Source organism: Corapipo altera, unplaced genomic scaffold, assembly GCF_003945725.1.
Source record: "Corapipo altera isolate COAL_440 unplaced genomic scaffold, ASM394572v1 0, whole genome shotgun sequence".
NCBI classification, from domain to species: domain Eukaryota; kingdom Metazoa; phylum Chordata; class Aves; order Passeriformes; family Pipridae; genus Corapipo; species Corapipo altera.
The window spans coordinates 30,219,392-30,231,151 of NW_020884872.1; the positions used below are offsets into that span (position 1 = coordinate 30,219,392).

General features: G+C 39.6%; 1 long non-coding RNA gene across 1 annotated transcript; it reads left to right on the top strand.

Moving 5' to 3' along the window:
• Nucleotides 1-4,787: 4,787 nt before the first annotated feature.
• On the top strand, nt 4,788-11,307 carry LOC113947416. The gene is made up of 3 exons (XR_003527715.1): nt 4,788-5,210; nt 7,640-7,743; nt 11,057-11,307. It is a non-coding gene; the product is annotated as an uncharacterized LOC113947416 (long non-coding RNA).
• The last annotated feature ends 453 nt before the right edge of the window (nt 11,308-11,760 follow it).

Below are 11,760 nucleotides of genomic sequence, written 5' to 3' on the forward strand. Positions count from 1 at the left end.
CATTCTACGATTTCATCCTGAGGATAAAAACTCAGACAAATGTGGAATTTTGTCGAGATCCAAGGGCTCTTTTAATAACCCTAGGCCAAATACTCATATTTAGTAATGACACTAAGAATCAAGGAATTTTGCAATGAAAGGTACACACTGCTTATACTCTATGGATAACTTAAACAGCTTTAACAGTCTCAAATTCGTGTCTGATTTAGCCTTTACCCAAAGTATTGGAGGCTCACTGGATCAGGCATAGAAGTATTTCAGCCTGGGACACTGGGAGTATATCTCTGAAGGCAGACAGGATACTCCTTTTCTATGATGTGGAAAACACCAAGTGGTCTGCAGAGACTTTTTAAGTCCAAAAATAAATGCAGAAGTTTTACCTACTAGGGAAAATAGCATAAAGAGATGATACCCTGCTTGCACGCCATGGCTCTCAGGTGTTTGGGGCTGGTTTATAGGTCCTCCAAAGGTAAGGAGTGCTCGTGGAACACTATCATCTCCAAAGAAAGAGACAGACCACTCAAACACTCACGTTGGCATGAGACCAAAGTATTCTTGTTATCTTCAGTCCCTCTTTTCAATTTAACAAGCAGTGAGGAGACATGATGTTACCATGACCATTCCAGAGTGGCTTACAAGCAGTAGGCAGCTGTATATATGAACAAGTCTCAGCATCTTGGCTGTGGGGTCAGGATTGGTGTGGGCAAAGGAACATCCTTGCTACCTTTTCTCTCTTCTTCCTGGAAAGTGCATATTTATGCAGCAGGGGTAGTGGGAAATACTTTGAATTTCTCATGTATTCTTTTCTCTGGTCGCTGTAATGTTGCTCATTATTTCTTCTCACTTGACTGGAATTCTGCAGTTGGCAGAAATGTAATGAGAAATTTACTCTTGTGAGGGCATTAGGTAAGAAAAAAGATAGTTTTCAAAAGGATCTCACAGATGAGATCCTGAAACCATGTTTGCATAGCTTTTAATGTTTTGCCACATTGTTTATCCTTAGTGAAGTGTAAAACTGAAGCACATCAGTGTTGCCTAGGAATCAGTACAAGGCAGCTAAGACAATTTGTTAGTATTCACTTCTTCTCTTACAGCACTTGTGCGTATTTGTCTATGGAAAACTACAGTGAACTTTTCAAAACAGTACAATTATTTAACTGTACTGACACCATGTTTTTCTTTGGAAAGAAGGAAATGTGTTTCAGACTCAAATAAAGACTGTCATCCATGTCCCTGCTTTTACTATAGTTCATTGTTCATGCTGTGGTACTGAAAAAATCCTTATATTTTTAAAGTTAATATGAAATACAAGAAAAATCATGTGTCTCTGTAATGCTCTCTTTCTTCTCTTTACCTTAACAAAATACTATTTAACATGCCTCATATCTGAAGTATTTTTAGAGACATAACCAAGACTGTCAGCTGAAAACTGCTGTTACGGTTTGTGGTTGGTTCATTTTCTTGGCTAAACTCAGGTATGGCTTTGGTGTTGCAGCTAGAATTACAACTGAACACAGAAAAACCCTATTAAGTTCTTTTAAGAATAAAATAAATCTGAAATAAATAAATATTGTAATATTTTTTGACTTTGATGTTCATCTTATTGAGTCTCTGTTGGCATAAATGCATCTCTACTTTGGTCTGGTTTCAGTCTAGTAGTTTACTTGGATCAAATACGGATGAAAAGCTCTGGGCCAAAAATCCCAGACTCACAAGGATCAGATTCTGGCCCCACTAACAGCAGTGGGAATTTTGTAATTTAGCCTCACAGAATCCAAATTTTGTGCAGCTTTGAAAAACAGCATCCAGTAAATAACTATGCTTTCTTTCCACATGGTATCTTGCTTCCTTTCCATCTTCCTCTCTATTTATTAATCTGAAAATCTTGAACCTGCTTCAGAAACCCTTTCTGACAAAGGCCCTTGGGTACTCCCTCTCAGCAAGAGCTCTGCACCCAGATGAATCACAGAAACATGCTTGCTATGATCAGGAGACTAACCCACAAGTTTTTGCACTGACTCAATAAATTAATTTTTGTCAAACTAGGAAGTTTAAATAGTGACCAAGGTGGGAAAGTGTTTGTGGCTCATCATGCACCTTTTGAACTTTTTGCCAGAGTTTACAGGCAATCTCAGCTTGCTGGGACTTGTCCCTGCAACAGCATGTCCTTCTGAGAGCATCCTGGCAGGCATCACACGGATGGTGCTGGCTTTTGGAACAGCTGCAGCTGGAAGATGCACTGAGGGATGTTTACACCAGGTACCTTTGGATGTTAAACTCAACTGCTTGAGACAGGTGCTCCGTAGGCTCTCTGCATGCCAAGGTACGGAAATTGCACCTATGGTAAAAAGTATTGTGGAGCCACAGAGTAAAGCAGTCAGTGCTGAGGCCTACTTCTCCAAATTTAACATATTTTATTTCAAATTTGGCCTGGTCAGTCCTACATGTCAAGCATGTGTACTCCTGTGGCTGTAGCACTTTGAGTGCCCTCCTGGAGTGCCTCCCCCAGTTTGGTTTCCTTTGGAAGTCAAGAGTTGCTCGGCCATGAAAACCAGTGTTGTAAGTAGGGACAATTGGGATAGTTCCTCCTGAAGTGCACTCCTAATCTGAACTGAAATACCACTGTAGCTCATCAAGAGGCTCTGCCAAAAGATGACTCACAACATCTGCTCTGAGCTGCTCTCTGGAAGTACACTGGCTAAAGAGGAACGTAAGGGAAACTATGCCTAAATGTCACCGGCCCGAGCTGACATGAGCTGTCCTTCCTTTCTTCCTTTCCTTCCCTGCCCTGCAATCCCCCACATCACTTAGATCATTCTTCCATTTCAGCTTTTTGTAAATGAAGAAACAGTTTTAGTAATTGGTTTGAAAGGCTTCTCCTGTCATCCATTGTCTATATTTTGTGGTGTCTATATCTGGTATCCAGCTTTTCCAAGTTACAGCAATATACTGTAATTAGGATGTACAGTAAAAGTTTGGGAATTAAGTTAAATAAAGTTCACTTTTAGCTCTTGGTTTTTCTGGTGAAGTTATGATGGAAAATCAAAGTTTCCATTTCCTAATTTAGAAAAAAGGACGATCAAGTAAATGCTCAGAAAAAGTGTGTCTGAATTATTTTTGTTTTTTTCTTATGGAAAAATTAGAGAAGGAGTTGGGTATTTGGGACACAAATACTGATTCATTGTGTACTGTCCTCATTTTCCCCATGAAAAGTGCAGTTGTAAAGAAAAGCTCTAGTGGGCTCACATGCTAATTTTTCTCATTGCCTCTTTAACTTACACAGATTTTTCAAATATTGACTAGGCTTTGAACTTGACCTACTTAAGGCACTGGATATGGTTTTCACTTAAACAAACGCCCCTTCAGATCATGTCAGTATTATAAAGGGGCCTTGCAGCTACTGTGGACGTTGAGAATATCGGCATCTTAATACTCCTTTATACTACTATACATATTGTGAGGGAAGTCAGCTTTCATGGCTTTCAGTTTTCCTCAGGACTGGTTTATACTAACTGGTATGAAATTGAATTTGTTCCCAACTCTGACCTGCTGATCACCTGTATGTTGAATCCCCCAGAACAACCTTCATCTTGAGCTGTGCCTGAAGCAAGAAACTTTTTCTCAAGGTAGCATTGGAGGCTGAGGAGGCTACAACTCCCCTCTGTGTCCTTTCCTCGCCTGCAGCAGCAAACTTGCAACTCATCTTCCTTCTGCAGCTCCTCTCTCCTCTCAGCTGCCTGTCATTTGGCCTGCTCTATTTACTCTTCATTGTTCAGGGAGGCATTTTGTGCTTTTCAGGCAATATCCTCAGGTTTCTGATTATGCTCCATGGGCAGAGAAGCAAAATACAATTCAAAGTTTGCCTGGTGTGAAAACTCAAAGACGTCTGCTGACAGAAAGAAAAAAAAATGATACAGTGTTATGGCTTGCGTGGAATTTTGAAATGGAGACTTACATGCATTTTTGATACATAAAGTCCTTTTCCTTCTATACAGTTTCACAAGGAATACCCCTGCTGTCAAGAGTATTCTCAGCTCACCTGAGAAGAACAAAATAAATTATCTTTGCAATAACAAAAGTTCAGTCACCCAAGAAGAAAAAACCATATCTTTTCCACTTCTGCAAAATCAGAGTACTCCAGACTAAAAAGAAAAGGAGAATTTTAATAGCAATAACTATAAAAAAGAAATATTTTACCTTCTTTGTCTAACCAAGACTACTGCAATGAAACTAAACATCATCTAGGATGTTGGAGTACAAATGGAACAGGGAGAGTGAGAAGGGGCAGAGCTTTATCCTTCATAAGTGGGAGGGGTGGCTTGTGGGTTGGGGGTTTGCAAAGGAAAGGAAACCCAGGGACCCAACGAGGGCTGAAGAAGCAGGACCTGTGCATTGGCCCCATGGCAAAGGAAAGAGGGAGGTGGCTGTCACATAACTCTGGCTCTCAGTTGGAGAGTGGTGACAGGTAAAGGAGGGCTACAGAAGAGCAGATGGGCAAATTTAGGTGGGGAGCGGGCCATGCCAATGAGTGACTGGCCACTAAAAGACAGAGCAGCTTTGCAAGTGAGGATGGAGCTTTGTACCCTTATCTGTTGTGTCTCCCTAATCTATCTCCCACCTGCTCAGTCCCAGTCCTTGCTCCCTCCAGGTCTCTCTCCAACCCGAAAGGCTGCAGGATGCAGAGTCTCACGGGTGCCCTGCTGCCCCCGAGACAGCCGAGCTGGGACAGGTTCCTGCGCTGCTGTGCCAGAGGGTGCCACGATTCTCGCAGGGATGCCTGTGTGCTGCACGGCCCCCTGGGGCGCTGACAGCACCACTGCCGCGCTGTCACAGCATGACCACCGGCCCCACGCCGCGACAGCTGCCTGGTGCAAAGAGCCTTCACCCATCAGCCGAGTGTTGTTTAAGTCTTAAACTTATGTGTGCTGTAACCAGATTCTTTTATTCAGCCTGACGAAAAATATTCTGTTTGATGTTTTCACAGACAGCATCTTAAGGCGTTACTTCGATGACTTCTCTAGCGCTGCCCTTTCCGAAGTCATTATTACTCATTAGGTATATTGTGCAGAAAGCAAAGTAGGTCACGGATGAAAAGCCCCATCTTAGCGAGAGGCACCGATATTGCACAAAGCTATTTTCAACTTTCATGAGATAAAAAATGTTTTCTGTAGGATGAAAGCTGTCACTGCCAACTTACAAATGAATGCCAAGTATGTAAAAACTTTCATTTTGGATTCCCAGGCTTTCATATGTTAAATGCATTGTTTTAGAAATTCATTTCAAAGATAATTCCTGCTGTATAACACACATTTGCTGGCTCACCAGTAGGGTGTGTGCTGAGGACAGGTACTCAGCTGATGTTAACACTGTAGCTCCATCAAGACAGGACCATTTCACCCCATGAGGATCTGTCCTCAAGAGTTCCTAAATGGGGAGCAATAGGGGAGGGGTTCCAGGTAGATACCTGGAGGCAGGATGACAACCTGGAGCTTGGGCACTGGAAAAATCCCTCACAGCCCTACCTATTTTTGCGTGGCACTGAAAGAGTGAATTGGCATCTGCAGTCTGAGATGACCTCTAAAACTAAGATGACAACTTCAATAGCACGTCATTCTTTCATCATCATTGTTTTGCATCGTAACTCATTAGTTAAAACAAAGACTTAATTTTTTTCTGACTGCTCCTCTGACTTTTATTTTCATAACACTTGGAGATTTCAAATAAATACTTATACTTTCTGCAATGATCCTTAATCTCTTTAAATTGTTTGGCATCCCTCTTCTGGCCCTCAGTTTAACAAAACACCTAGCGAATTCTTTTTTTTAATCCAGTTTCCACAAGGACTTACACATGGGATTTGAGTAGAAATTAGACTGCACTTGTAGTATGTTCCTTCATCAATAGAATATGTCTGAAGCACCTGCAAATCTCAGAGAGATAATTAATATTACTGTATAAAATAAGTTGACATATATGGTGAGAGAAATGTTGCTAAATTTGTTTTTTTGGTCTTGCTGTACTGATGAAAGTCTATTACTCTTTTTATTAAAAATGTGGATATTATACTTGAAATTAAATCAAATTTTTCTCTTTAAAGCAATAATTGCTTAAAAATAAAATGTAAAATATGACAAAATAAGGGAAAGTCTAAGTTCATTATCATATATTAGAATAATATAAATTACAGTAAAAGTAACAAACTATATGATTGCAGCCATGGTTTTGAAGAAAGACATCCTACAACTAGGGGAAGATATTTGGTAAAGACTTGGAAGTGGGGTTTGGTACTGTGACAAATATTTTTTTAATCAGAGGTAATTTCTACTGTAAGTACAAATGGAACATTTTCTGATCTACATTTTTTTCAAGTAGCTCTGGTCAAGAACTAGATCATTTAAATTGAAAGCCAAGTACTCACTTAAAAAAACCCAAAAAAACCCCCTAGTGAGTAAAAGCTAATGTGAAAGGATGAAAGTACTAGTTCTAAGATAAGCAAAAGGTAGGTGACCATAAATAACCAATTTAATTAGACAAAGAGACAAAGAGAAATGTTACCTCCTCTGTTTATTAAAACTCTTTAGTTGATCAAAGTGCTATAGCACATTCACTTTGTCCCACACATAAAGAGCATCTAAGTTAGCTTTACTGAGAGGATTCAAACAATAACAAAGCATTGATTTCACGTATTTTAATTAATTCCATTTTCATTTAAATTGAAGTAAGAAGGAGGCATCATCTAATAAACAAGAGATGCTTTGTCTGGCATTTCAAAATTAAGTACCTCACAAATAAAGGGTCTGAATAAATATTTGTAAACCACAGCTACACAGATAATTTGATGTGGATTTTGTTTACTTTCTAGTTGTGCAAAAAGAAATATAAATGCACATCAATTATTTAGTACAGGCCTACGTGTGGGGAAATATTCTAGAAGTATAAATTTAAAACAAGCAGCAAACAAGGATTAGCCATTTTCTGTTAATGAGTGAAATCATAATTAGAAACAATTGTTTAAATGATCTGGATTCAAATCAGTATCTACAACCTGTAGGTATCCATGAGTCTATTATATACTATTCTAGACACATAAAAGCAATTACCTGCTAATCAATTGAGCAGCGAGGACCACGCATGGAACCAGGAGGCTTGGCCTCCATTCCTCCTTCTGCTGTAGACCTGCTGTCTGCGCCAGGTGAATTATTTGACCCTTCAAAGGACCACAGGCTGTCCTGGCCAGGACAAGATATTCAGGTCCATGATCTTAGAAGGCACCCAGATCCACCTTGGTATTAAGTAAGGATGTGCTACAGTGCTTTAATATGCATGGTGACCTCTCTTGCTGCACGCACCATTTGGTTGATTATCTTGTCATTTCAGAAAAGTTCAATCTAAATCAGGCAGGACAATATATAGGATGTGCCTGGCTTGTAGTTCTTTTTTTTTTTTTTTAAGATGCCATATCTGCATTCAGGTTCTCGAGTTGCCCAGAAAAGATATAATGCCAGCCAAAAGGAAAGTTGAAGAAGTGCAAGGAAATTATTGTATGGATGATAAATAATAAATCTTAGCTCCAAATTTCTATGCTTGCTTACATGTATTTTTTTAATCCTCTAACCACCAAAGGCCTTTTGTTTGTCAGATGTTTCTGAGAACTAATGTATCATGAAGGATTTCCAAGGATTTTCAGGCTGCAGCAGATTTCTTAACCACTGACTCTGAATTTCCTCAAATGGACTTTTCAAGGTCAGAGGAAATACAAAACTCTGATGCAAAAAATAAAATAAAAAAAAAAAGGTAAGAGAGATGAAAAAACTAGGTGCCATACTAAAACAGTACAAAACAAGAAATTCAAGAAATTCTAATAAAGCCAGTAATGTGAATAAAACCCAATGGAATTAATAAAACCCATGCTTGATTCTTTGATCAGAAGAGAAAAATGTGTAAAACCCCACAGCTCTATACCAAGTAAGGTAAACTAAGTAAGAGGAAACAGATTCAGAAAGCCTGAAAGCAAAGGTTTCCACTGGTGGGTCTCCATTGGGGTGGCCTGGAAAAGGCAGATGGCAGAAAAGGAACCAGACAAGCAGCAGACAGGAATGCAGGGTGTGCAGAGGGGTTGTCTGCAGGGTACTGAGGAGCTCAGGATGGCATCCTCCCTCCATGCCCAAGGGAACAGGACTCGTTTTCCCTCCCCACCACATGTTCCCCACCATGTATTAGGGGAAAGCTGCAAAGCAGCCAAAGGCGCAAGGCTGCAGGTGGAAATTGCCAGTGTTTCATCTATAAAGTCTGCTTGGAAAATGAAATGTCAAAAATACTCCAGGTTTTTAGGGGGATATATGAAGATGAAAACCATTTTAAGGGTTAAGTGACTTGGTCAGTAATAGAAATAAGACTGCAAGGAGTTCTGAAAATTATTTGCAATGTACTCAGGCACACAGAAATTGTAATATATGTTGCTCTTTGAGTGTGAAACCCCCACCATCTATGTAATGTGATTTGTGAGGTCTGCACACAATATGAGGGGATGAAGGTATTTCAGTCTCTGAGATGTCCTCAGATCTGCATTTTAGCTTGCAGTGCTTGAACTGCAATGCCTGCTTAGAGAAAATGATATGCAGGGAGTGTATCGAATGGACGACTGTGCTAAACCTCTTCCTTTCCAGCAGGTTGGGGTTTATTTCCCGTCACGTTTGCATTAATGACCCACTGACCTACTTTTCTGATCCACCTGGCAGAACTCTGCATCCCTGAAACCTGAGACTTCGTCTGCTTCGCAGATTTGTTTTGGTTAGGTTTTTTTGACAGAAACCATTAGGAGAGTGACACTGCAGATAAAAATGAAATGTGCTCTGCTCTTTAGTATTGCAAGTGTATTTTTATTTAATTGTGTAAGTGTTATCCATCATGATAGAATTGTCTGTTCCTTTTTCCTTTTATGGCTCTGTGTTTTATAAGGTTTTCTTCTCCCTCCCTCATATTACAAAGAAAAATGAGCTGTGTATGTTTATCTGATGATTTCTAGCCATTGTTGCTTTTTCACCTGCTGCAGAGCAAGAGTAAAGAGAAAAGGCAGGCATAATGGATCAGTGAGGAAAAGACATCTTCTGCCTGTCTTAAATCATCTACTTTATAGAGAAGCTTAAATTGCTAAAATAAAAAAAGCTCCTTGGCAGCTCAACAACTGCATATAAAACAAATCATATTTTTCCATGAATCGTAAATGTCACCATTTCAGATAACATTTATGCTTTCATAGAAATAGGAACTTAATTTTCCCCAGTCATATTATTAACTTACTTTGGTGAATCAGATCACCTACATTAAAACAGAAGCAGCCAGTGACTCAGAACAATGATACGTTTAAAGATCAAGCACAGCATTTGCAAGTATGAAGCTGCACACAGATGGAACTGCTTCTTTGAACCACCAGATAAAGACTGATCTGTTAAAATCTTTCTAAAAATGGGCACCAAATGCTTGTTGTCAGACGTGACTGACAGTGCTTGTCCGAAGCCGAAATGAAGCTGGGTTTGCCTGTTCATTCAGTGGGTGCACAGTGACAGCACAAAAGAGAAGGAGAACTGCAATGGGCTGTGATGTGACAAGTTGATTGCCATTGCTTTACTGTCCTTTTATAAATTCTTCTAGTTATAAAAAAAAAAACCAAACAAATACCACTGTTATTGCAATACATCATTTAACATGTCAGCCTTTCTGGTTTGCTCCCTCTCCCTCTGGCTTGGTGCTTGAATGACCCATCACGACCCTGCCTAAGCAAACCTGTCATGACCGTATAGAAAGCCAACCTTGCACTTGTAAATGCCAGCATCTTTATTGCAGTTTATCAGAAGGAGAGTTAAGATGGGAGGAAAAGGAAAGACTAGCCCAAAGCTGCACAGAAAAATGTGCAGATTCAGTGCAGTGCCATGACCACAACCCTCTCACGCTCTCTTCTCCGTGCATGTGCACTTCATTTGTTTAAGAGCTGGGAAATATTGACTAGAATATGTCCGCGGTGTTTTGTAGACAGAAGCAGCCTTGCTTTCCATGTGCTCTAGAGTAGCCACATGTTCGGTGCAGCTCCAAGGATGCTCAGAGCCCTCTCAGGACTTGCTTGCCCTCTCTTGTAGACATATCTCTAGCAGGAATATACCTCACGGGGCAAAGACTGGCCTTACAATACTCAGTGAACTCATTTCCCATATCACGAGCTCAAAAAATTAATGCTACTTATCTCAGTCCTGGCAAGTAAGGGGCTGATAGTTGCATGTAAGATAGGTATTACTTGATTATAATTTAATTTCTGCTTGACTCATCTCCACTTTAGAGTAAAGAAATTATGATGGTGACACTGCGAATCTTTTTCATGCAATTATATATTTACTTTAAAGCAAAAGAGCTCAGAGAGTGACACAGATACTTTAAAAATATGAGCTGCAAGCCTAACTCACACAAAAATATATGTGTGAATGATTATAGCAAATTCTCCATGCCAGCAAAAGACTGGGTGATGGTAGAATTTCATAATTATGCCTAAATAAAAGGTTCTCTGTTAGTTTAGGGGTTGTGGCATCTAATCCGCACTTTCATGAATTAGTGGTTTTCACCACATGACAGAAACATTTTGATACATTAATGAAAGCAATGGAAAACATATCTCACTGTCAGATCCCAAGCTGAAAAAAAAAGTGATTATATTTTCTCACCATGTATATTCCAACCATTCCAACTACATGCATATTCCATTTCATCCTAGCATCCCTTACTCATGAAAGCAAAACGAATCACAGGGTAGACTGTACAGCTATTTGATTCAGTCCCTGCAGATTGCACTGATTTTTGCAACACAATAAACATTATTTCACCAGTATGTTTTGCTCAAAAGATGTTTATATTGCACTTATTAGACTTTGGAGCTGTTGAGTTAGGAGCTATCTTTTAAGGTAAGTCTGTAGTGGTTTATTTTTTTGTTTCTGTTTTTAGAGGCTGTCTTGACATGTGACTGATTAACTCTTTTTTTAGGATGCTAACTTTGAATAAAACAATATTACAGACATCCTTGAATTCAGCCATGGCTCTTCCAGAAACCCCAAAGACCCCAGAGCACCCAAAACTGACCTCAGAAACTTGGAGACACAAATGATGGCCTGATGGCCCTATTTATTTATTTAACTGTGCAGCATCAGAACGCTGTGACCCAAGAAGCAGTCATCAAAGAAAGACATGGAATTGTTGAATGTTTGTGAGTTGACCCAGTTTGAGTGTTTATCTCTATTCAAGTGCTCTATGGTTTTAAAAAAATAAATTCAGTCTAATACAAATTTCAGTCATCTGAGATTCTTTTCAGACATTTCTACTAGCTCCATCCATCTCAGTCTTCATTGCTTGCCTTGGGGTCAGTAATGGGTTATTTTTCAACCTAAGTCTATGTTGTGTGCCCTAGAGAGACTGCTGCTTTGAGAGTGGAAAGGATCCCTTCCTTCTTCTCTCCTGGACTTTTATTTGGAGGGAGAAGAGATTTGATCCATTGTAAATATTGCTTTATCATAGAAAAGATAGTTATGATTGTATATGATGTATTGTAATATTTATTTGTACAGTCATTGTAATATAGTTCCCTTTCCCCCATATTGAGTCTCATGTGTTGTCTGGAAAACCCATCTCACACTGGGTCGAGATGTGGGAGGGGGGCTTGGACTCAAGAATTGGATTTTTGGGGCTCTCAAACCATTAGAGTTGAACTAAATCCTCAAATAC